A 27,170-nucleotide genomic window follows, 5' to 3' on the forward strand; every position below is an offset into this window, starting at 1 on the left:
CTAAGCATGGTCCCTCCAGTCATTGAACAGTCTGCTTAGTATTAATGGCAGCGTTTTGGCATCTTGAGCATCATGAAATGCAAATTACGCTCACAAAAGGATTGACTAACAATTCATGAAGTGCTTCAAAAACACTGCTGATCTTTCTGCCTTAAATCATTTCTGTTGGTAAGTACTTTTATTCAGCACTGTCTTCCCCATTCTCCTCTTATGTACTTCCAATAGAAGATAGAATAGATAATCCTCTGGAGAAGTACAGATGCTAAACAATTACCCCCTTATTTGGGGGGATTTATTTAATGGTCATTACCTTGCTTTCACAAAGCCCAATGAATTTGCTTTTATCTTTCAAAGAGCTGACTCAGGCACAATAGGTTGAATGGTCTCATTCCCTGCTCTAAGATTCTATCTGATGTACTTCCTTTTGTATATTCTGCTCCTTCGCTCTCTTCATTTATGTTTGGAATGTCTGTTGGAAATGCATGAAGCTTTGTTAAAATAGGAGATGTAAGTTATTGGGGGTGTTTAACCTCCAAATCCATGAGTCTGCACCCACTCAGTGTTAATTAGTTCTTTTCAGACTTTAAATGTTTCAGACAATAGGAGGCAATCCAGTGATATAACACGGGAAACATTTATTAAGAAATAAAGGTAATACTTAAAGTTAGGCAGCAACTTTAATGGCTTAACATAGTTCTTGCTTCCCAATTCAGCCTAGGGTGTAAGGCAACACGTGGTCTCTGTCAGTCCTGTGGTATTCAGCTCCCAGCTGGAAAGCAATCTTTCGTCTTCTGTTTCCAATTCAGTGCACCTGGCAGCCAGCCACAACCCATGTGCATGATCAGTGATGTTCCTGAACTCTGATTGGCTCGAGCAGCACATGATCGATCCCTGATTGGTTTAGGTGGCGCATGATCAGTTTATGATTGGTTTCTTAAGGAGGAATGATCCTCTACTGATGTCATTTCCTATTGTCTCCTGACTGGCTCTCTAATGTGTCAGCTACTTGTGGGACCAGCCTCTAATTATGGCTTTCCTGTTTTTTTTCCACTAAATTTTATGGCTTTCTACTGAGATTGTGAAGTGCCTCAAGGTATTTTCTTTGTCCGCTTATTTGAAATAATAAGAACGTGTGATATCAAGCTCCACCGTTTGACATTTGGATTCATTGTCCAAAATGTCTAACTGATGTATAGATATCCTGTAGAATTCTCATGAGGGCAGGCGCCTATCAATATGTTTTGGTTACAGGAACTGCTTTGCTAGTATACACTTTTGTCTTATCTGCCAGTGCTTTGGACAAGTTAACTAAAAGAATTCAAAGGGGTACATAGCCTTAAACTAATACAAATTGCAAAGTACATATAAAATGAATGCATAAAGATAATGAGTATGTTAACGTTGAGATAGCAAGATGCACTTACAAAATACAGTAGGACACATTCAATTAATGCATGTTCCTATGTTCCTAGTAATAAAAGTTGTGAGAACTACATAGTTGCACAAACTAATTACAAACTTAACTCTAAGCTTACGGAACCAAAGATTGTTATATATTGTGAAGGAAAGTGACTGCTTTTTTTAAAGTATTATAGGTTAAAAGACTAAACTAATTCTCTGGGCATAGAACTAAAGGTTTGAAGCCTCAGCTGTTTTACTTCACACAATAGGCTTCTGAATCTTAGGGGAATACAAATTAATAAGTGTCAATTTGTCGGGAGTATAACGGCACGATATCAGATCCAATCAATCTTGACTGACTTCATAGTACTTGCTCTGTGATAAAACCATAAAGATAAAGCAATGGGTCTCATGACATTTGTCCAGGAATCAAACCATAAAAGTAGAGCTTTGCATGAATTGGGGCCATGTGGTGTTTTTCACTTGTCAAGTGAGGATGTGACTACAAATGAAGAGCCAGTCATGTGATTCTAGTGTCTTACATTGTTTGCAATTAAGCAGAATATCATATTGGGTTAATTGATTAATATACGTATAACTAATCTACAAATTAATTGTAACTAATTATTAAACCTAAACTTCTGTACACAAGCAAACAACATTGCAACATTTAGAGCCAACATTGTGGTAAACGTAAAAGAAATTATGAGAATGGTGCACTTAGAATTAACCTGCGGCCCAGATCTGGCTTGGACAGATATGATGATAAAAGCAAAAAACTGAGGACACTGGAAATCCAAAGCAAAAACAAAAACACCTGGAAAAACTCAGCAGGCCCGGCAGCATCCGTGGAGAGGAACCCAGCCAATGCCTCGAGTCCTGTTCTGTTGAATTATGCGGACTCGAGGCATTGGCTGTGTTCCTCTCCACGGATGCTGCCAGGCCTGCTGAGTTTTTCCAGGTATTTTTGCTTTTGTTTCAGATATGATAATGTTCGGTTTTCCTCCCTTCCTCCCCTGAATGCACTGAGCCCAGATGCTAGTTACTCTTGTGCAAGTGGCGATTATGCAAGTATGAACGCCATTAACCTAAACCACCTGGCCTAAAATCAGGCAGTGTGTAATATGGGCATCGGGCCTGGTGGGTTAGATTAAAATCAATCCTTGGGTATTATCAGACTATTACGGCCAAGGCGTATCCAATCTTTACATGACACATAGAAACGGTCGCTAAATAGTAATAACCAGTTAGAACCTTGGTGTCCCGTGACTCAGGCATACAAAGCCAATTGTAGCATCTTTCTTGTTGCCCCAACTGAGATTATCTAGACAGGGAAGCTGATATTTCTGGTCCCTCTGCCTCAGCTACTGATACTGCACTTGTGAGGCTGGTGCCACAATTTTTATTTTGATGGTACCAAAAGTGCAATATTAAGCTAATGGTGCCAGCCCACCTTGTACTAAATGGATCATGGATAGATTACCAACTGGCATGACAGTGATTCTTTAATTTCTTTTGTTGAACTTCCACTGACTCCTCCATGACAATATATTTTCCTGTAATTGAAAAAAATGGATTGTCCCATCACCTCTTTTTAAGGCAGAAGAAAATGGAGCAATGGAATTTCAGGACAACACAAACTGGAGAACTTACATTATGTAGCTCTGTTACATCTCTTCCTTCTAAATGATGTGAGCAATGACTACAGTTCAATGTCCTCACTTATACCACAATGTAATGAGAACTGATATTTCAACAGCATGACTAATATTATGGGGATATTATTACACTGAGATCTGATTTGAGCTCTGGCCTTTGGCTTTGCCATGCCAATGTGGATTCAAGTTTTCACTGCAATTGCAGTTCAGAGGCCATATTGCTCATCCTCAGCGGTCTGACATGGGTTCTGTGATTAACCACAGAATTCAGAAAGATTCTCAGCTTTACTCAGAGGATCGAAGAACAAGTGAACAGAAGAATGAAGAGAAATTCAGAATTCCCTTCACAAAGTAGATTAAGATCAGAGCCTGCTGCAGAAAAGGCACAGCATCTCTGGCTGAGTTAACAGTTTCAGGGGAGGAGAAGAGAAGAAAATTGGAGCTAGAAATAAACCTATTTTAAAAGTGAAAAAGAAGTAAAAGATAATAATTCTGAATTATTAAATTTAAAGGTACAAGAGCTTATCTCACTCCAGCCAGCAAAATGGTGCCTGATACTCTATCAACCATTTCTGTCCGTTATCATGGTGCTGTGGCCCTGGATCCTTAGAAATAGCCACCTCTTGAAGTAGTGCTGCACACTGCAAAAGATATGGACATCATTACATTTATATTGAATTGTCATAAATATGGCACAGATAGGAAATGACTCCAAAATAGCTAATTTATCAAGTAATCACATTTATTTAGCCATTTTAAAACAGTAATACACAGCAGATCAAAATGAAATTTTGAAATAGCTTTGTAAATAAAATGAAGTTTAACTATTTAACACACACATCTTTAAATCATCTGCCTTTGTTTACTCCAATATTCAAAAATGTATTGTGTAGTTAATTAAAACTGCAATATTTTCAAACTGATCTAATTCAAACTATCAAATATTCTAATGGAATTTTGGCTTCAAAGCAGCTTTAGTATCCCTTTCAAAATTATATTTGCCAAACATCATATTTTTGATTGATCTTTCCTTGTTAAAACATAAGAAACTATGGATAAGAGAACCAATAGGTGAATCTATTAATATTTTCCTCATTTTGTACCATCATAAACTTCACGAAATGTATTTAATTTCTTGAGGGAGCTGATTAACTACGGGTAAAACCAGGAAACAAAAAAAAAATCAAACCATAGGATCCTGCTCCTAATCATTTCCAAGGGCAGGATTTTCCATCTGTCGGGGGCGAAGTTGAAGAGTGGGCGCGCTTCCGATCGGCATGGCGCCATTTTATGTGGGCGGGCCAATTGAGGCTATGGACTTCCTGTGCGGGTGGGAGGGAATCCCAAAATCGAGAGTGCGCTCTTTCGTGCATGCACACAAAAGAGTGCACTCATCTCCCTGAAGCTAAGTGCAGTCTCAGGGAGATCAGCTGTAAATGTAAAAAAGCTAAAAATAAAAAAATAAAATTTTCCTAACATGCCCCCTCATGTGACACTGTCACATGAGTTGGGACATGTCCATAATTTTTACAAAAACTTTATTAAAATTTTTAAAAACCTACATGAAACCTCATCCCGCCGGGAATGAGGTTTCATGCTTTTTCTAATTCGCGCCTGGGCTCCTGGACTGCCCGCCAACCTTAAGGTTGGAAGGGCAGGTCCTTTAATTACTTCATTGACTCTGTCAATGGCCTCAATTGACCATTGATAGGTCACGCAGCTGACTTTGCTGTACCCTCGTCTACCTGAAAATTCAAATGGGGCGTGGTGATGTCAGGAGTTCTGCCCGAAGTCACCGCGCGTCATTTTACGCGTCGGCGAGCAAGCCCCACCTGCTCGCCGACACGTAAAATCCTACCCCAAGTAGCCAAAAACCTACACGTGTGGAGACAGGGAGAAAAGGATCAAACTTGAAATATTTAGGCTTACAAGTGAAGAATGAAGAACGAGACTAGGAAAAATAAGACTGGGCCTTAGCCAGTGTCAATTTTTTTGCTGAAGTAAACCTTGTCCTCCTAACCACATTAACATGAACATCACAATTTTTGCTATTCTCAATTGGACTACTGCATCATATCGCTATTTTAGAAACATGTTTCTATCATTTTTATCTGTATTGAAATGCGGTAATGAATTTTGTTCCTTTTGTGCAATTCAGGTCTCTCCACATACTACTTGCCAAGATTCAGCTCTGAATTCACTGCCCTTGTACCTGTCAGCTTCATATGTTCCCTATTTACAGGAAGCATATGGAAGAATTGTTGTCACCCCCCAAGGCCTTCTTCCTGTCATCACTTCATGGCCCTGGAATGTGCACTTTTTCTCTGTTCTCTGACTCAATCTCCCAGGCTCAATGTGTCTCAGTTATTTGCTGGTGCCAGAAGGTCCTGATATTAAGTCAAAGACATGCTCTCGGTGGTATGGTTGGGTTGGGCAGTGGCTTGAATTGCATAAGCCAAGTTTAGAAGAAAACTTAGCAGCAGCAAAATTTGGTTCTATAACATCATTGGAGCCGATGCTATAGCGACTGGAGGCCCTAAAAATGATAGGTGTCAAGCTTCCAATCACTTCAAGTATGGCCCATATTGCACCCCATGCTTGGAAGAATGCTGTAGAGTGGCCGTGCATACACCAGAAACCTTGAATATGGACAGATCATGTCATCATGCAACCTCTCAGGCTGATTTGGTGTACATTCTGCAAACTTGGACCACACAGATCCAGTGAATGTCATGGACTAATCACTCACAACTGAACGTATCTTCAGTTGCACAACGGACCTTCAGTTAACACTATTTAAAGGACCAGCCATCTAACTTGCAGTGAGGGGCTTTTAACTTACTAAAGTACAATGGAAGTACTGTGATGTGGTCTTCTCAAAGAGTTCTGGTGACTTGCTGGTTTTGGAAGGGAGTGTTGCTATGTTCTGACAAGGTGGTCAGAGATGTTTTGTGACCTGTCCATAGAAAGGCTGCTGCAACAATGGAGGCTGTAATTTCAATCCCTCTTGTTCTACAACATGACAGTGAGATGAAGTAGAGGCTGTAGTGAGGGGGCACAGATGAAGGCGGAAGAGGGTTCTCCACGTACTGCCTTACCCCCCAAGGGTTTTCAGAGAGTTCTTCTCCTATCTCCACCTCAGCCAGGGACAAGGCTTGAGGCACCTACAATTCACCAAGTAGATGGTCATATAACTGTGCCACTTTCTTCAAAAGGACAGGCTGAGAGCAGGGCAAGGACGTCACTCCGAGTGGTTGTGAAGGTCATCATTGCACTCAATTTCGACACAACCAGATTCTTCCAAATGGGAGTGGGCAACATTTCCCAGTTCACTGTCCAGGTCTGCATCTGAGAGGTGAATTATAGGCCTAGAGAGGAGACTTCATCATCTCTCTAACCAAAGAGAAGCAGGAGGTGTGGGCTGATCACTTTGCCAGGGTAGCTGGATTCCCAATGGTACAGGGAGTCATTGAAATTAGCATTATGAAAGAGGAAGTATTAAGAGATTTAACATCTTTGAAAGTGGATAAATCCCAAGCTTGAATGAAATGCAGCCTAGGCTGTAAGGGAAATAAGAGAATAGCTGAGGCCCTGAACATTATTTTCAAATTAATTCTGTGTACAGGATTGGTGCAAGAGGACTGGCGGGAGCTAATTCTGTACCATTATTTAAAAAAGGGAGAAAGGGATAGATGGCGTAATTATAGACCAGTAATCCAGGGGTTTAACATTAACCAGAAACTGAACTGGACTAGCCATATAAATACTGTGGCTACAAAAGCAAGTCAGAGGCTAGGAATCGTGCGTTGAGTAACTCACCTCCTGACTCCCCAAAGCCTGTCCATCTATAAGGCACAAATCAGGGGCATGATGGAATACTCCCCTGGATGAGTGCACTTCCCACAACACTGAAGAAGCTGGACACCATCCAGGACAAAGAAGCCCTCTTGATTGGTACCACACCCACAAACGTTCACTCCATTCACCACTGATGCACAGTGGCAGCAGTGTGTACCATCTATAAGATGCACTGCAGGAATTCAACAAGGCTCCTTCAAAAGCAACTTCGAAACCTACGACCACTACCATCTAGAAGGACAAGGGCAGTAGACACATGGGAGCACCACCACCTGGAAGTTCCCCTCCAAGTCACTCATCATCCTTACTTGGAAGTATATCGTCATTCCTTCACTGTCGCTAGGTCAAAATCCTGGAACTCCTTTCCTCGCAGCACTGTGGGTGTACCTACACCACATGGACTGCAGTGGGTCAAGAAGGCAGCTCACCACAATTTTCTCAAGGGCAACTAGGGATGGGCAATAAATGATGGCCCAGCCAGTGAAGCCCACATCCCATGAATGAATTTTAAAAAATGAATAAAAAGTCAGCCTAACCTCGGTGGTGGGAAAAGTATTGGAAAAATTTCTGAGGGACAGGATAAATCTTCATTAACAAATACACTGATTAATCAAAGATGGTCAACATTGGTTTCTTGAGGTAACATTGTGTCTGACTAAAACGATTGAATTTTTTCAGGAGGTAACATGGAGTGTCAATGCATTTGATGTAGTCTACATTGATTTTAGCAAGGCTTTTGATAGGTTCCCACATGGCACTTGTCACAAATGTAAAAGCCCATGGAATCCAAGGCAAATTACCAAGTTGGATCTAAAATAGGCTAGGACGCAAAAAGTAAAGAGTAGTGGCCATTGGGTATTTTTTATATCTGGAAGACTGTTTCCAATTGGGTTCCACAGGGCTCAGGACTATGTCCCTCTCTTTTTGTTGTAAACTGTATATCAATGATTTGGATTTGAATGTGGGGAGTATGATTAAGAAGTTTTCTGTGTGGCTGATAATGAAGAAGAAAATTGTAGATTTAAGGAAAACCTCAATAGGCTAACCACTAGGCTAGGTGGAACAGTGGCAAACAGAGAGTTCAATCTGAAGAAGTGTGAGTAAATGCAGTTAGGAAAGGCTAACAAGGCAAAGGAATGACCAATAAATTATAGGATACTGAGGGACAGAGGAACCTTGCAGTGCATGTCCACAAATCTCTGAAAGTGGCTGAACAGGTTGATAAGATGGTCAAGAAGGCATACTAGATACTTGCCTTTATTAGCCAAGGCAGAGATTATAGGAGCAAGGAAGTTATGCTGGAATTGTGTATAATGCTGGTTAGACCACTGCTGGATATCATGTTCTGGTCACCACACTGTAGGAAAGATGTGATTGCACAAGAAACAGAACAGGGAAGATTTATGAGGATGTTGCCTGAACTGGACAATTTTAGTTATGAGGAACAATTGAAACACTACAATTGTTTTCATTGAAACAGAGGAGGCTAAGGAGAGACCTAATTGAAGTGTATAAAATTATGAGGAGTCTAGATAGAGTGGAAAGCAAGGACCTATCTCCCTTGGATAAGGGATTCAAAACCAGGGGGCATAGATTTAGGGTAAGAGGTAGGAGGTTTGGAGAGGATTTTAGGGGAAATATTTTCACCCATGGCGTAGTGGGAACCTGGAACCCACTGCCTGAAAGGGTGCTAGTGGCAGAAGCACTCATAACATTAAAAAGTATTTGGATATGTACTTGAAGTGCTGTAACCTACAAGGCTATGGACCAAGTGCAGGAACGTGGGACTGGGCTGGATGGCTACTCGTTGGTCAGCACAGACACGATGGCAGAATGGTCTTCCTATGTGCTGTAAATTTCTATGATTTGTTCTATGATCCTCCACCTCCTTCTCCCCCTCTAAGACCCCTTCTCTTCACAAAGCTTTTGGTTAACCACCCCCCCATATCTATTTTTTTCCCTTTTTACCTCTGTGAATGGTCTTGGGACTTTTAAGGACAGTATCTAAATGCAAATTGTTTTTGTGGTTCAATGTCCATTACACTCCTGGAGTTTGCAATAAATAAACTCTGTTGATTAACATTCAATTATACAAATTGTGCCATATGTCTTCCTCAGTCTTTACAGTTAGACTGTTAATATGTAAAATTTAAATAATGATGGTCATCTTCATTTCTTAAAAGCCATTTTTGTCTTAAATGGTTTGTGAGCTTTAATTAAACAATTTGACCCGTGGCTTTAACAGTTAATTAGTAAGGCAGTAATTTATTGCCTCATACATCTTAATCAAACAGAAGTTCTCCTATATAATTTCTAATCCCTCAGCGTCTCTACTAAATTACACGTTGATCAACTCTTGAGTCATTAGGAAGGGAAGTTTCTACAGAGCACTGCTGGCTTGTCCACCATTTTCCATCTTTTTGATAGCCTTCCGTCAAAGTTTGGTGGACAAACTGCAGCAGAAATTCACCCAAAGGAGCCCAAACAAAATTTAAAATGTCCAAGCGTTAGAAATTAGTTGCAGTCACTTTCTGGGTGCAGAGCATGCCTAGGCTCATTGCCATGGAGGTAAGCACCTCGCAAACTTAGTACTGCCTCTTTATTTATCTGTGTTGGTTCCAGCAGGGCCTGCACTGCTCGCTGCCTGATTGTTATATCTTAGTATACCTGCATCCATTCAGGCAAGTGGTGAATAATCAATCACACTTTTAACTTTTGGCGGTGGATATGCACTGAGAGGTCAGCTTGTGGGTCATTCATTGCAGAATACACATACTCAGCCCTGTTCTTGCAGCCAATGTGCTAATATAGTTGGAACAGTTCAATGGTGGCCCCTTAAAATGTTGATCATGGTGCCACTGAAGGTCTGTCTTCCTCTTATTCAAGGTGATCATTGGTTGGCACTTTCATGGCACAAATATTACCTGCCACCTGTCAGTCCAAACCTGGATATTACTCTGGCGCTGCTGTAGGCTGGCATGAGTTGCTTCATTATTGCAGGAACAGTCGTCATAGCTGAACATTGTGGAATCTTCAGTGAACAGCCGCACTCCTAAGCTCATGATGATGGTTGGGCCAAAGATTCTTCTCTGCAGAATTCCTGGAGTAATGCCTTGGGCAATGTTGACTGGCTGCTGATAACCACATCCATCATCTTTTGCCTTAGATATGATACTGAGCATGGAGGTTTCCCCCTTTGATCACCATTATTGACTTAAGTTTTGCTAATCCACTTATTGGGTCAATTGATGGCTTCACATTGAAGACAGCTATTCTGTCCTCTCCTCTGGCATTTAGTTCTTGAATCCATCTTTAGAGTTTCTCTGCTGTTGAGTTCTACAACTGCTATTACACTAATTAGAATTAATGCAACCGTGGACAGCAAAGACTTCAGAGTGAGTAGCATAAGTGAGTAGATGAATCGCAGAGGAGAAAAGCATTCTCAAAATTTCTGGGAATTAATGAGTTTGCAGAGTGGGGGGGTGGTGTTGGGGGGCAGGCGCGGTTGTGTCGGGAGGTAGGTAACAATAACCTTCTGAATTGTGCTGGTAGGGAGCACACAAATGTGGGCAGTTAGCTGTTATATCATGGTTTTCCAGCTCAGATTTCCTGTTGGATATAATCATCCCTGACTGAAGTTAAGAACAGTTGCTTGTACAATTTGGAGAGCTCTTCCCATGCCTAATTTCTCCTGGGCAAACATCAAAAAAACTGATGAGTTCCCTTCACAGACAATTAAGGGGTTGGGAACTTATTCAGGTATCACTCTTCCCCAGCTTTTCCTTTTATAATGATATCAGATTCAGGCAGTCACACAGGGATTATTCCGTTAAATATAATGGATTTCTTATCCTTCTCCGTTCATTTGGTAGAGCATTAGTGAATGTGTCTGTTTACCCACATCAAATTGGGCCTGTCCATGGGCTGCATTTCCCTTGGGTTATTTGTCATGAGTTTCCCCTAATTGCTGTCATTGATCTAGTTTGCCCTCAAGATCACCAGGCCTGATGATATTTCCATAAATCACCTTGGGTGAGATAGGTTTCACCGATTCCCCAGCCTCTCCTTGGTATGATTATTATTCCTTTTCCATGACACTCAATCACTAAATTTACAGAAAATTACAAGAGATGAAATACTGCTAACTAGGTTTAACTTTGCATGAAGGGACAGTGGCACTTAAATGACTGCATTGACATTTGAACTTTAGTTCCAAAGAACTAAAAATCAAAAGAAGCCATCAGTGGGAAGTGTTTACTGCTCCACTCTCTCCTCATCCATGATCAGTAACTTGTCCCAGAGGTATCAATATCTTGTACACCGCTTACCTAAAATGTTGTTATGTCTGATTAATGGTCACCTTTCAGCCTGAAGCAGTTTAATGCTTTCCCCAAACATTAATCTACCATGACAGCTCGGCTCAACATTTGGGTTAGAAATGGATTCAAGCCCCATGTCAGAGCTTGAACACATAATCTAGGCTGACACTTTACTGAGGGAATTCTGCATTTTCAAATGTGTTGTCTTTGAGAGAGATGTTAAACCAAGCCCTATCTGCCTGTTTGGTGGATATAAAAGTCTTATGGCAGTCCTTTGAATAAGACCTAGAGGTTCTCCCAGTATCTTTGCTAATTTTTGTTCCTCAGCCACTGGAATAGATGAGATACCACTTCATTGTTGTGTGTCGGACCTTTCTGTGCACAAGATTGGTTGCCATTTTTATTTCTACATAATTCATTTGTTGTAAGTGCCCTAAGGAGACGAGGATATTTTGGGGTAGAGAATATGAAACTGAACAAGCAGAGCAGAGGGTGCATAATGTTGAAAGAGGAAGTATTGATATCGTGGAGGGACTTACAAATGAGAATCAGGATTTTAAATTCAGTGCATTAGGAGGCAGAGAGACGAAAGATGCTGATGAGGACAAAGATGATAAGAGTGAAGGATTTAGTGCAGCAATAGAATTTTAATTAAAGTGGAGTGTTTATGGGATGGAAATCAGAAGCCTGAAGCTGACAAAAGTCATAGGTGATGATTGCAGGGAATTAGTGCAGAATGAGATGCAGATAGTGTGGTTTTGGAGTACATGATCTACAACTGAGGCCTTGTCTTTTGAAGATTTGACCAATGTTCTTTCCCTTTAATTTTTAAAGTGACTTCCTTTGTGAGGGGGGTGGGGTAGCGTGATCACAGGAAGACCAACATGTTTTTTATTTCTTGTGCTTTTGGATCTGTAGTTGCCCTTCGTCCTGATTTTTAACTGTTCTGGTGATTTTTAACAATGCTGTACCTGTAAGAATCAAGCAATATAATTTGCAATTTTAGAGAAATGCAATGACAGGTACATCATTTAGCACCAGATTTCTGCTTTTCTCCTTCTTTCTGTAAGGAATCACTTTACTCCTTATACTGTGATTTGTCCAAATTGCTCAGAGGATTTTATTTAAAAGATCCATTGCTGACTAATTCATTGCTCCCCTGAGGCACATGTAGATGGAACCTTGGGTAACTGTTCAGATTGTAAACTGGACAGCTTTATTCTAGGAATCCTTTTCTTAGCTAATCGCTAGCTGTGATCTTTCACTTGGGTTCTTCAATATAAAAAAAGAAAATAAATTGGGCAACCTTTCTCTTATCACATTCATCAAAGATTATTATGCAGCTTCAGGTTAGACTTTCGCCCTCTTGAAACCTTTTACATTGATGTATGTGTGGTAGTATTGGTTGCTCTGTCTAGTAGTATCTGGGGACATATACCTGTTCTCTTTAATTTTAGTTAACCAAACTTAGAGCAATTATTTTTAGTATAGATCAAATGCATGCACATGCTATGAATGAAAACTTGCTAAATCAATTTTTGATTAAGGCTCTAATAAGATCAATGTCATCCATCTCTGCCTTTTGATTTACAGAAATGCATTGCAACTTATTTTGAAGCTTATCAAAGCAGGTTACCAATTTTGCCACACTCAGAAATGCAGCAAGATAGACTTTTCTCTTTTGCAACTGGGAGAAGGGCTTGACAGAGTGAAAACATTTTTCTCATATTCAGGCACAAGCTGCTCATGATAATCTGCCCTGCAAGCTGTTATGCACGGGGAAAAATTTGCCCTTAATGTCATGACTCCTGGGGAAGTGCAACAATTCAGCTTTCAATAATTTACTATCTTTGTAAAGTTTCACAATTCAATTAACCTTTTTTCATGTTTGAAACCTTACAGAAAAAAGCCTAATGTTCTTAGTTTAGCAAAAGTGGATGTCAGCTGATCCATGGTGCATTTGAAAAGGATACTGGCACTCCATTACAGAAAAGACATTAAAGCCTTAGATAATAGCCAGAGTGAATGCAGCAGGATGATGACCAGAACGGAAAATTCTATTATGAAGAGAGGTACAAGTTTTTGAGACTCTTTCCATTGGAAAAGAGAAGACTAAAAGAAGGTATAATAGTGTTTTTTAAATCATCAGTAGTGCATTCAGGGAAAGTCTTCCTTTTAGCAATGGAGTCAGTGATAAGGTTTATTGTCAGTAAGGGTTGTTGGTGGATTAAATATTTTACCACAGAAGGGGGTGAGGAAAATTGAAATAAATATCTGAGGCAGAGGAAGACACAAGGCTATGGGGATGCTCTTTTTCTGTGCTGTAAGCTTCTATGGTTCTATGAAAATGTTGTTAGCAGAGCTTGGCATGTGGTACACTTGGGGAGCAGAAATGTTGACAAAGCAGCAGTTCTGAAGGGGTTTCATCACTCCATTAAAGGAAAGATTAAAGGTAACAAAGAGATTCAGACGGCACAGCTAAACCTTGTAATGGAGAGCCCCTATTGTAGTAAGTGCACAAACAGAGGGTGGCTCTATTTGGGCATAAAAATGCTTTCCAGTTAAAGGAAGGATGGATACACAAAGAAAGGTTTCCAACTGAGTCCAATCCATTGTGTCTGATTCCAAAAGGGGAAGAACTTTGCTAGTATCAGGAGCAGATTAAGGTAACTGTACTATTCCGTTTTCCATTTCTTGTGGAGCCTAACAATCAGGAATCTAAATTGGGATCAGGGAGGGTACCATTTGAAGTACTGTACACAATTGTTGTCTGCTTCCTGTTCCCTGGCTGTCATGTCCCCCTTTAAGAAACCTGGTTCGAGCAGTGTACGCAGAATGAAAGCATGTAGAAAAGGGTGATGATATTCAACTGAAGTTCAAGGTTTCTCAATGGCATCTGCAGCCATTAAGGATAGCCTTGTTCTCCTAAAAGCCACACAACTATTGTATCTTCTCCTTCAATAAATGCAGACACCATGAATTTCTCAGGTCAGATGCAGCTGAAATGCAAATGAGTGGAAAATCTCTCTCTTCATAAAGATCATGGACTTGAAACAAAAAGCTCTAATGACCACTTGGGTGCCACCTACAGCATCTTGCTCTCAAGGGAACCCTGTTACCCAGTGAAAACAGTTCTCCCTATGCAGCTGATGCTGCTTCTCCACAGGAAAAGTGATAAAATCATTACTTGTTAAAAGCATTTTGTCACTCACATATTACAGGTGACTACAGGCTGTCTGAGGGGGGCATGTGTCCCCTGTGGTGAATTAGAAGGATGTGGTAGGTGGAATGAAGGCTTAACATGATAGGAAACTCTCTTTTATGATTAGAGCTGTGGCTGTTCCATGGATACTTGAAGATTGCACTGTCGCAGCTAGTCCAATAAAGTGGACTAACTTATATTGTATTTGATCATCCTCCTCACTTTGTTCAGTGTAATTTAAATACTGACAATAATAACTTTGTAAAGTAGCGATCAACATGGATTCAGAAGGGAAATTTGCTTCTCAACCTCTTTAGCTTTTTTTTGAAGAAGTGATAATCCAAGTAGAGTGTGGAAAGCCCTTAAATATGATCAATGGACTTCTAAAAGGCACTGGATAAAGATGTGCACTAAAGGCTATTCATTAACCTTGAAGTTATGTAAATTCAAGATAATCCTTGGGTATAGAAATTGACAAAGTTCAGAAAGCAAATGAATAGTTGTTAAATGAGTTATGTCAGGCTGGAGGGCATGTACTGAACAGTGCTGAGTGCTCTGAGGTTAAGATCACTCCTGCTTCTAATTAATGCAAAGTTATCAAATTTTCAAATGTTGCCAAATCAGGTGAGGCATTAGGATCACAGAAGACCACTATTTTTTATAGCAAAGAAAGAGAGCCTATTGTCCAACTTCTCCCACCAGCTCTTCACTGGAACAATTTAATGCTTATTGCACAGCCCTTCTCTTTTCCCTATGGAACCATGAAATTGCAGAAGGCAACTTGGAAATTTTTAAAATTCATTTACGGGATGTAGGCATCATTGGCTAGGCCAGCATTCATTGCCGTTCCCTAATTGCCCTTGAAAAGATGGTGCTGAGCTGCCTTCTTGAACCACTGCTGTCAAGGTGATGTAGGTACACCCACAGTGCTGTTAGAAGGGGAGTTCCAGGATTTTGAACCAGCGATAGTGAGCAGCTTGGGGGGGACCTTGCAGGTGGTGGTGTTCCCATGAGTCTACTGCCCTTGTCTTTCTAATGGGTAGCAGTCATGTGTTTGGAAGGTGCTGTCTAAAGAGTTCCTGCAGTGCATCATGTAGATGGTACACACTGCTGCTACTGTGCATCGGTGGTGGAGGGAGTGAGTGTTTGTGAATAGGGTGCCAATCAAGTGGGCTGCTTTGCCCTGGACGGTGTCAAGCTTCTTGAGTGTTGTTGGAGCTGCACCCATCCAGGTAAGTGGAGAGTATTCCATCACACTCCTGACTTGTGCCTTGTAGATAATGGACAGGCTTTGGGGAGTCAGGAGGTGAGTTGCTTGCTGCATGATTTCTAGCCTCTAGACCTGCTCTTGTAGCCAAAGTATTTATATGGCTAGTCCAGTTCAGTTTTTGGTCAATGGTAATCCCCAGGATTTTGATAGTGGGAATTCAATGTCAATGGGCAATGGTTAGACTCTGTTATTGGAGATGGTCATTGCCTGGCACGTGTGTGACGTGAACATTACTCGCCACTTTTCAGCCCGAGCCTGGATATCATCCTGGCCTTACTGCATTTGGACATGGACCGTTTCAGTCCAAATGACATAATGGCATGAATTTTCATCTTCAAGGCAGGTTGCAAGAGTCAGGAAAATTCCTGGCTCGACCCACTCACCTCGGGAGAAAATGCCCACAAAGGCGGGATCTTTATTGCCAGGGACTGGTCTAGGCTGGATTGGGCCTAGCCAACCTAGGAAGAAGTTTGGAGGCAGCCAACAGGGGCTGCCAGGTGTGAAGTGGGCTGTTTAAAAAGGCCTGCTTTGATGCTCTGGGACTTAGTCCCAGTTAAAATAAAAACAAAAAGGCTCTCCAGCCCTCACCCTTCACACCCCCTCATCCCCCAAACACCCTATGCTTCGTCCACGCCACTTCAACCATCCACCCACTCGCTAGGGACCCTCATGCCCCCATGCCAAGCTCTGACCTTTCACCTACCCCTAATGGCTCCTCATTCCAAGCCAAGGCACTTCCATGCTCATTGGCCCTTGTTATGCTGAGGTATTTTAGTGAGGCTCAGTTGTTTTATTACTCTAATGGTTGTCTGGGCTCTCAGCCAAGCATATATAATGAGGCTTGGCTTAGAGCCCAGACATCAATTAAGTTTATTGAAACAGCTGTGTCCCAGAGAAAACATTGTTTGGTTAACAGCTCAGGCTCTCTGATCTATGCTGTCAATTCCACAATGTTTGTTTACGAAAGGTTAAGTGGTTTCAAAGGTTTATGGTTTTTGTTATTTATACTTTAAAAAGTCTGGATGATTGACACTTTTATCAGCTGCAGTAAAAAGACTTTTTTCAGCATAAAAGAAAGTTATGAATGAATTACTTGTTTAAAGCTTTTTTTTATTTACACATTCTACTGTCACTACAAGGTCCATTGGTTCCAGACAATGTATCAGCATAGAAGTGTCATAGCTTGGCATAGGGAGCAAGATGGGCCATGGGGGTGGATAGAAGGGCAAAGCTTAGTATGGGGCATGAGAGAGCATGGGGGTGAGTGGGGGCATGAGGAGGACCCTTTGAACTTCCTTTTAAAAAGGTGCCCTCATGCAGATTAGGGCTTCCGACTCCTCTGAGGGGCCGTGAACCATGACTCTTTAAACACCTGGCCTGACTCCATGAAAATTGTGAAGGAGCAGTACATGCTTATCTCCTCAATGGAGCTGGCCAGATTGGGAGTACCAGATGTGGGCTTTTTACTGGAAACAGCTCGCATCCTTTAAAGGCACTCGTTAAAATCAGACAGTCCGGGAATGGGGTCTGGAATGCCAGAATCAGGACCTGCCTGCCACTTTTAAAGGGCTGTCAAGCCATCCCAACTTGTTGAAATTCCAGGCCAATGAATGGGAGAAAACATAAACACGCAAGTAGACAGAAAAATTGCAGGTGAAATTCAATACATACAGATGTTAAGTACTGCACATAAAAAAAGCAACATGTACTACAAGAATGGTGTTTAAATAAATAAGGATCAAGCTGGAAGTGGTGCAAGCTTCTTTTTAAAGGGAGTTGACTCACATTGGGCATGTCTACTTGTGTGTTTGTGTGACCTGGGTGTAACAATAGTACCCCCTTGTGACCTGAACTGGATATTTGTTTCTTTTGTACATGTACTGCTTCAGCCTCTCCAGAAGTGTATCAAGCAAGGGCTTGGTGAGACAAGGGCAGAGACAAATTGTTATCCTGTTTTACTTCACAGTATGATTAATATACAGAACAGCATTTATCATTAGACTTACAGCACAATTTATCTTCCTGTATTAATAAAGGATTAAAAAAATGCCATGTTACCCTCAGTGAGTCTTTTTATATGACTTAAAGCAAAATTGATCTTTATTTGTCCTTTGGCATTTCTTATTTCTTCAATACAGAGAAATCCCTTAGAGCTTTCTCTTTAGAAACCTCACTGCCTTTTCAGCCTTCCTGTCTTAAAAGTCTCACTGCCTGTGTCCATCTCTATCTTATTGCCCTCTTGTTCAGTCAGTAGGAGCAAAGACTTTCCAATAGAAAGACTGGAATTTAATGCCCTGCCCCATGGTGAGTTGTATGGTGCAGGGGTCATTTAATCAGGTGGGAGGGTGGCGGGTGGGGACCTCACTGCCTCCCCACCTCCACCCCGATATGTTCATGGCAGGAAGGCTCGTGGTTGGCTTTCCTGCCCTGCCACCAATTGAGGCATTTAAGTGGGCAGTTAATGCCTGCTTAATAGCCTCATCCTGGTGCTGCTGTTATTAATGGCGATGTGGTTGGAGGATGGGGGGGTTCTCACCATGCAGGGAGCACGACAAGCAAACCCATATGGGGTTTCTTGTAGGATCCTGGGCTGGGTTCCTCATTCAAAGGCACTCAGTGACTTATCAAGGGACCTGGCATTGTGAATGGGGAGCCGCTGAGAACCACCCCCTTCTTTTGATGCCAAACCCCCTCCTGCCATCACTCAGCTGTAATCTGGGCTCTGGCAACAATACTAAGTAGCAGGTGGGTGTCGTATTGACAGCAGCTGCTGTCTCTCCAGTGGCACAGCTGTTCAACAAATTTGCTAGCCTTTGATTGGCCAGCAACTCTTGGTGGATGAGACTTGCACACCACAGGTCCTTGATCCTGGGGAAGGCCCGCTACTGTCCAGTTAAGTGCCTGTGTGGTGCTTAATATGGCATGCCTTCCCTAAAAGAGCTGACATGGTGCCCTCGCCGGCTCTCCAGCTGGCAGACGAGAACCTTATTACCTCTGTTAAATACCGCCCAATAGATTTGAGGTTTTTGTTGATGGCTGGATTATTCTAACAAATGGTTTATTATTTATAGCCTATGGGGAAATAATATCAAATGCTCATTCAACTTTTGTAAAGAGCTAAGATCAAAATAATTCCACTCTGAAAATCTTTTCTGTTGAAAAAATGGTCAAAATAAATTAGCAGTATCCCATCAAGAATCTTTCTGTGGCCTACTTCACACACCAAACTCAAACCCATTTTTGCTTCACTTGGAAAATCAGGGCTCTATTACATCATGAAAAATAATAACTTAGAGGACCTGTAAAACTAGATCATTTCAGATGTTAGTTCCTTCAGGAAAGGAGGAGAAAACCAGAAAAAAAGCTAAGAAAAACCCTTTTTTGGTCTTTCTTTGATCAAATCTAATCAAAGCCTGGATGAAGAAAATTGCAGTTTATATCACAGAAAATGGAAAGCAATTTCAAAACATATCATTTGACATTATTTTAACTGCAATTAATTACTTTGTCTTTATAATGAATGTAAAATTAAATATAAAATACACACAAACTGTTAATATTGAATCGCATTAAACTAACTCTTTGCAACTGTATTAGTGATTATTTAATTGTTTAAGAAGTAAAATCAAAGCATAAAACAACAGGAAAAACCAATTATTACACAATACGTTGATGAGCAATTGTTTACTTATTAATAAAAATGTAAACCCCTTAGGGAATTAAGATCCCCCTATTAAATAATAGAAAACAAGGATCAGAAAATATCATCTGACAACCATCACCAAACATTTGGATTTCTAATTGATGTTGGCAAAGGCTGATCAGATTCTCCAACACATTCATTTCCATCTCCTGTAAATGTCTGCTTTTAAAACAAATTGACTGTCTAATTTGCATAAAACGTCTATTTTTGGCTCTAATACTATTAACCAATAATTTTAATTTTTACAATAGCAGCTGATGCAGCTGTACTTTGAATTGACATTGTTTAGGATGTAATATTTCACTTGAAACCACACGGTGTAAATGCTTCTCTTTCTGGTGAAGGCTGTGGGGTTACAACAGGATTCTGTCAAATATTAATATGCTTCACAAAGTTTTTAACACAACATGTCACCCTTAATTTTTCTGCAACAATTAATGAGTTCTGATTCAGGACTATTTTGGAGCCGGTTTGCTAATTGGAATCATTTTAATTTCATACAGAATGACACTCTGCCCAGTTATACTGCATTTTTCCTACTCAATCCCGTCTCCAGAAGGTGTTGGTGATGACAGGATATAATTCCACAGGCACTAATTACCCAAGTAAGTGACCACTCTTCATGTATGAGGCCAGAGTGTACAACAAAGATCTTATGCCATGTAAAACACTATTTACAGTCACTGAATAAATCAAATTGTGTTTTTGTTACATGTGTTCTGTACTTTTAGCAACACTGAATTCCCCATTTCAGTACAATTTTCCATAAGAACAGTCAAACAGCATTGTCTTGGTCATTATTATGGCCACTTTATCTATGTACTCGATTTTATGTCTAACTTTTGTTTTAATCCAAGCTAGGACCCACAACAAGATCGGGAGATGGTGCCATAGAGGTAATGTCATGGGATGAGTAATCCAGAGGCCCAGGTTAATGCCCTGGGGACATGGACTCAAATCCCACCGCGGCAGCTGGTGGAATTTGAATTCAATTAATAAAATCTAGAATATAAAGCTAGTCTCAGTAATGGTAACTATGGGCAGAATATAATGCTATGCATGCCCAACACACCTGAGGATGTCAGATGAGCGTCCCGAAGTCATTGTGCAGTCTTGCGATATGTTATTTGGTGGGTGCACGTCGGAGTTGGCTGAGCGCCTGCCAACAATTAAAAGACCTATTAAGGTCATTAAGAAGCTAATTAAATTCAAATTTACACTGCCCATCCAACCTAATGTTTGACGGGCAGGCGAAAAGACCAAGCGGCCTTTGCACTTTTTAGGAAACCTCATCCACGGGCGGGTGAGGTATCCTAAAGCAAATAAACATCAAATAAAAATTTTATTTTTGAATTAAAAACATGTCCCAGCTCATGGACACACAATACTAGAGAGCCAAGACTGGTGGAGGCATCCCTGACCCCAATGGAGGAAGCACCTTGGAACCGGCTTGGTATAAGGGCAATGTTCAGTTGCTGATGGGGAAAACAGGATTGTCATCACAAAAGAGTGAGTGAATGAGTACAGGGGTGGAAAGATGCAACAGGTTAATGCATGAGCTGCAGTGCTCATGTGTCCAATACGGACAAATGAAACTCGACATCAGACATTGTGGGAATGAGGAAATGGGGAACACTGAACCCCTCAATGTTTGTGTCCTCTTATGCTGGTCAGAGTCATCGCAAAGGACATGGAACTAAAGAGTCTGGGGGCCAACCTGGCACCTCCGAGGAGGAGGAGGGATTCTCAGAGAGTGCAGTATCACATCATTCCCTTCCACCAGCGTAGATACTCTCATACCAGTAGGTATGCAATTGTGGCTAGGTTCAGGGTCCAAAGCTGGTTAGTACATCACAGATGTATCCAAGCAGCTGATGAAGGACTATGACAGCCAAGGCCAATGACATTTTAAGCAACCCAATGACCTGCTTGATAGTTGCTCAGGTGAACCAATAGCAGCCATTGTACTTCTTCTCTGCTGCAGTATGTGGGTTCCTTACAGGTGCGAATAGCCATGTCTTCAATGGGTAACCCTTAACTTCACGGATGAATCCTAAGGAACATGCAGGGGTGAGGGGGAGCAGAAAATCTATGACATCTAGGATTGCCTTAGTATATAGGCATTGTGACAGCATACCAGAAACCATGCACATGCCTGAAAGACCTGTTTTCACATCCTGCACCTGTGGAAACCCAGCAATGGCCCTGAAGCTAATGGGCCTCTTCACCTGACAGTCCGTGTCAGTCCGTAGCGCACAATACCACTGTCCCTCTTTTTTTTACCACCCTGATACACCAATAGGTTTCAGCCTGGGAGATCCCAAAAATGTCCCCAGTGGATCCCTGGAAAAATCCAAAGGTGTAAATGTTGAGAGCCACACTGATCTCCAGATTACAGACATAAGGTGTCCACCAACCCCCACGAGTCTCAGTTCGTCCTGATGCATGGCACAGATTTGCGTGATGACCTCCATGGAAAGTCTCAATCTGCGCTGAAAGTGCTGCTCAGACATCTAGAGATAGTTGAGCCATGTACATTAGACCCTCTCCTGGGGATAGGCCCTCCTTTGCACAGAAGGCACTTCTGCCCAGAGGATGGCCCTCTTGCTGCTTCTAATGTTCCTGTTGTGCCCTGGCTGGTACCTGGACCTCCATCATCTGAGCTGCTTTTCCTCCTTGGAGATGGACATGAAAATTGGGTGGATTAGGCTGATGGCAGGCTAGGCTCTCTTAGTCCTGCATGTATTGTCCAGCTGATCTCCCCCAGACCTTTCCCTGTCTAGTCACTTGGGAACAAGAGCCACTGCCCCTGTGACCCTTTCAGCACAGCCCCTTAGTGCTGGCAACTTTACACTCCCAGCCCCATTCTGTTATTGTCCTGCAATGCCCTCACCCTTCCTTCTATGGCACATTAGCTCGCTGGATGGTTGGCTGGCAAAGGCATCAGTGAACTCTCAATTTAACCAGGTGGGGCTTTGAAGCCTCATGGTTCCCATGTGCCATTGATAAAATTAGAAATGCATTATAAAATGAGTTAACTGGAATTTTAGATACCTTAACTGATGTCCAGTCCCATTGTCAGAAGTCCACCCTCCAAGGTTCCTGCTGTGAAAAAATATGGAACTGATGACATCATAACATCAGGCTTCCAGCCAAACTGCATTTTGCAGCCGACAAGCTCACTCCTAGTGGCTCAACAAAAATTCCAATCTATGTTCCTAACGGTGGCATCCCAGATGTCAGAAAAACAGAATGTTAAGTGCTGTAATATGATTTCATTATGCCACCTGACAAAAATTAGGGGCACAATTGACTTAATAAAATGCATATTCCATAGCACAGTCCTTAGTTAATTTCTTTGCAAACAATGACTTATCAAACATTCAGAAGCATTTTTTATGCTATTCCATGTGTGTGCTGATGCTAGGTAATGGAGAAGGGATGCACATCTCTTCTGAAAGAAGTTGGAAAATAATTAAAGCTGTGCTGCTTACAGAATTCATGTCACGGAAGTTTCCATTATAAACAAAACAGAGGACAAATGCTTTAATCAAACTAGGACAGAGCAAACTCTGCTAGTCTCTGTCTTTTTCAATTAGATTCTTCTTCTGAAGTGTTTTATTTTTTGTTCATTCTTGGTTATTGTGGGCAAGGCTGGCATTTATTACCCTGATAAGGTGGTGGTGGGAGACTTCTTGAACCATTGCAGTCTGCAATGGTTGTTTTAAATGGCTGAAAAAAATAACAAATTGTCTCATCAGCTGTAGCCATATCTGTGAAAGAAGCAGTTATCAACTCATAACAAAAACAGAATTACCTGGAAAAACTCAGCAGTTCTGGCAGCATCGGCGGAGAAGAAAAGAGTTGACGTTTCGAGTCCTCATGACTCTTCAGCAGAACTGGTTGAATTTCACCCCTCTCCTTAGATTCAACCAGTTCTGCTGAAGGGTCATGAGGACTCAAAACGTCAACTCTTTTCTTCTCCGCCGATGCTGCCAGACCTGCTGAGTTTTTCCAGGTAATTCTGTTTTTGTTTTGGATTTCCAGCATCCGCAATTTTTTGTTTTTATCTTTTTGTAGTTATCAACTCATGTCCATTAACTGGCATGTGTTCAATCCTTTGAAGAGGAATCCTGGGTCAGAAAGTATGGTCATCCTGAAACAAAATTTTCTAATCTGCCCTGTCTTCTGTCTTAATCCTTTGTGCACAGCATTCCTACAGGATAACTACAGAGCTGCAAGACAAAGGAACGTGCATGCTTGTTTTTTCGTCAACCACTTTTCACGCCTTTCATATCAGTGTTTGTTTCTATTATTCCATTTTACGGGGTAAAAGACTACATTAATAGTAAAGGAAGGGTAGGAGAATATAACACAAGACTGAAACAGCCCCTTCCTCAAGCAAAGGATTGCCAATTATAGCCAAGAATAAAGAGCTACAGGTGGAGGACTACCTTTCTGTTACACCCACAAAGAAGAGGCTGTCAAGATCCTGGGCACCATTTCAACCCAAAGTGTGGGACGGTAGAGTTGGAGAGCTTGGATGAGTAGGTCCTTTCTGAGCACATAGATGTTGTATGGTGAAAGCAGTGTAAGTGTTTCCTATATTTTCCTATCGGTGGTTGCAAACCTCAGTAGAGCAGACTGAAAGAAATCTGATCCTTAATTCCTTTTTACTTCTGCAAATGGAATACAAGCTCAAAAGTAAGAAGGCCTCGAGATACAACTACTTGGGGCCTCAGAAGAAGTGAGTGACCCAAAAACACCTGCCACTTCATCATAACCTGCCCCCCAACCCTCTCCGCTACCTTTCACCAGCATGGAGAGGCAAACACAGAGTGAATTCATTTAAATGAGAAATTTTCACTGATGAGTCACAGAACACAAGGATGCCAGAAGATGTGGGAGTGTAAAAATGATCATACTGTTTCTGAGTGGAATGCCAGGATTAGACCCTGCAGATCTGGAGCATGCCAACATGCTGAAATGATCTTGTCGGGGGAGGGAGTTGGGGGCACACTGTATTGAAGAAAAGAATGCTTGTAGGTACATCATGGATCTGCAGGGATATCTGCACCTGTCCCCAGTTATAGGGAGCACTACAGGCATTAACTGCCTTGTTACAAAATATACAATTTAAAAAATATACAATTTCTAATTGTCCTTTTTCTGGCTGGATTTAAAATACAACCAATAAACTGTAATCTTATTAATATAATGGAGGACTGCCAGCCGATCAGAAAAAACAACCTGTATTCGACTCACGCAGGATGAAAATGGAACAGACACCCAACCATCCCCCCATCTCGAGAAGTGCGAAAGACGTCATCTCCTGTTGGCTTTCATACTATCTTGAAACTCTTCAAAACTTTGAGATGAGCCATCAGAATTAACTGTTCTACAAACAATGACTGCAGCAGAAATGGTAATTGAATTCCTCTGGAATGTATAACCAGCAGGGCTTTTAAGAACTGTATCACCAAGTCAGAGAGAACGCAAGGACAGATCAGAATGCTGTACTGAAAAGCTGCAAGGCAGCTGTTTTTCTCTCTCTCTTGAAAGTACTGTGCCTGAAAAGAGGAATTTACTGCAAACTGAGATCTTTTGGGGGGAGAAAACTGCTCAATACAACTACGCCAGGAAGACAACTGAATAAGATGTCCGCAAGGTTGGCTCATTGTGTTAAGACCAGCCAAAGGACAGTTAACAGTATATTTCTTTGTTTATCTTCTTTACAAACTGTAAAACATCTTTAAGCCTATCTTCTTATGCTAGCATCTGTACTAGTGTATGTTTGGGCCTAGGGAATATGTGTGATTTATGAATGGTGTTTGTGATTTACCTATTTTCTTAATTCAGAAAGCAGTGTCAATAAAACTTATCTTGTTCTGTATTTAAACTTAGAAAACCTGTCTGGCCAATTCTTTATAATCTGAAAACGTATCTAGTGGGACTTCTGCAGTACAGGCAAAGCACATCTCTAAATTCACAAAAAAACCCTGTTACAATCAAACATGGAGTGGTATGATAGGGGAGTCATTTTTATCCCTCCCCACATTAAAGCATTTAGCGATGACTTGTAGACCTTGGAGAACTGAATGGAAAGGTCAATCAGTGTCAGAGTCCAATTTCTTGAGAGCATCACTTTTAAGGGTTTGGGGTACATGCTCTTCTAAGAGTTCAGGGAAATAAGTGACTCAATTAAATCTGTTCGCCTGTAATTTAGTAAGCTGCATTATCCTATCGCTGCTTCCACTAGGCTTGCAGGGAAGTGCGTGGAGGAGTTTGCTCTTCTTTATGAAGACAATGCAATAGACATCTCTGAATTGCTCCCACAGAGGATATCCAAAGTGAAAACATGCATCTAACCAAAGGCTTCTGATGACCTAAGCTTTGAGATACCACCTACGACAAAGTTGCTCTGAGAAAAGGGTCACTCACATCCAAAGAGGCTGAAAGGAGAGGGAAACAACCAAATGCACAAATATAGTTAAAGGTTCACTCCTACTCTTGTGAAGTGGCCAGTCTTAAGACTGGGACGCAAAAGCCTTAATGGAGATTTATAAATATACATAAGCTAATTAATTCATTAGGTAAATGTAATCATGTTTTGTGGATTATATAACTTGTGATTTTTTTTTTGTTTTATGTAAAGCCTTATTTTGGACATTTGTCCAAAACAAGCACTAATAGGCATGACTGTAATGGAGGAAATAATTTCAGAAAGAAACCTAATTTGCACCTTCTCAACTTGTCAGGGAAATTGTGCTCTCTCTGGGTGGTCTTTCTGAGCTTCAGCTCAGTTCTCTAGGGCATTTGAGAGGTTGTTGATGGGCCTCTGAAATTCTGAGAGCAGGCATGGGAGCTGTTTTGGGCCTGGTGTAGGCCTCAAATGGAAAAAAAACACAAAAGTGATTGATCATCTGCTGTATGATTCTATACTAGAAATCTAGAACTATCAGTATTTTTATGAAATGGCAGTGCCATTGACTTGAACCCAAGGAGAAATATTATACATCATGCCGCAAGCAAGATGCCTCTCTGAATTTCCAATGGGTCTGTGGGATAAGCACCCTTGTTCAGTGGATTCCCATCCCAAATATTCAACTGACTGCATCCATAGGATTTGCTATAGAGTCAACATTAGACCACAACGGTGAGCAGATATTATACCCTGCCAAAATTCTACCTCTCCCACCTCCTCTAAATGGATACTGCGGTTACTGTCCATAGAAATTCCAGTTAGTGATTACAGAAATGCCTTTTGAATGAGTTGATCAGTTAATCAACAAAAAAATGACATGCAATTGTTTACATTATAAAAATATGGATTTCCTATTATTGATGTTTATATCTATTCTAACACTTTACATGTGAGGTGTTACAGGAAGCTGCAACTGTGGACAGAAAGGGCATGCCAACTTTGGCATGCAAGGTTTTTATTGAAACACTGGATTATTTATTGCCCTTTTAGAACCTCACTGCCTCCAGTGCAGAATATGAATAATTAAATCCGTTAAGATAACTCCGTTAGATTCAAGGTTGTTATGGAAAAGGATAAGGATGAGCCAGAAATCAGTGTTCTAAATTGGGGGAAGGCCGATTTTAATAAGATCAGATATGATTTGGCCAGAGTGGACCGGGAGCAGCTACTTTTAAGTAAATCTGCGTCAGAGCAGTGGGACTCATTCAAGAAGGAAATAGGGAGAGTACAGGGCCATCAAATTCCAGTAAAGACAAAGGGTGGGACCCACAAATC

The 27,170-nt window shown here is 41.2% G+C and overlaps 1 long non-coding RNA gene across 2 annotated transcripts; it reads left to right on the forward strand.

Moving 5' to 3' along the window:
• The first annotated feature begins 1,001 nt into the window (after positions 1-1,001).
• Positions 1,002-25,271, forward strand: LOC121289314. Of its 2 annotated transcripts, none has more exons than XR_005945536.1 (3): positions 1,002-1,093; positions 19,915-20,016; positions 23,492-25,271. It is a non-coding gene; the product is annotated as an uncharacterized LOC121289314 (long non-coding RNA). The 2 variants fall into 2 exon arrangements; XR_005945537.1 differs by having other exon boundaries at positions 23,623-25,271.
• The last annotated feature ends 1,899 nt before the right edge of the window (positions 25,272-27,170 follow it).

Source organism: Carcharodon carcharias, chromosome 16 (assembly GCF_017639515.1).
Source record: "Carcharodon carcharias isolate sCarCar2 chromosome 16, sCarCar2.pri, whole genome shotgun sequence".
NCBI classification, from domain to species: domain Eukaryota; kingdom Metazoa; phylum Chordata; class Chondrichthyes; order Lamniformes; family Lamnidae; genus Carcharodon; species Carcharodon carcharias.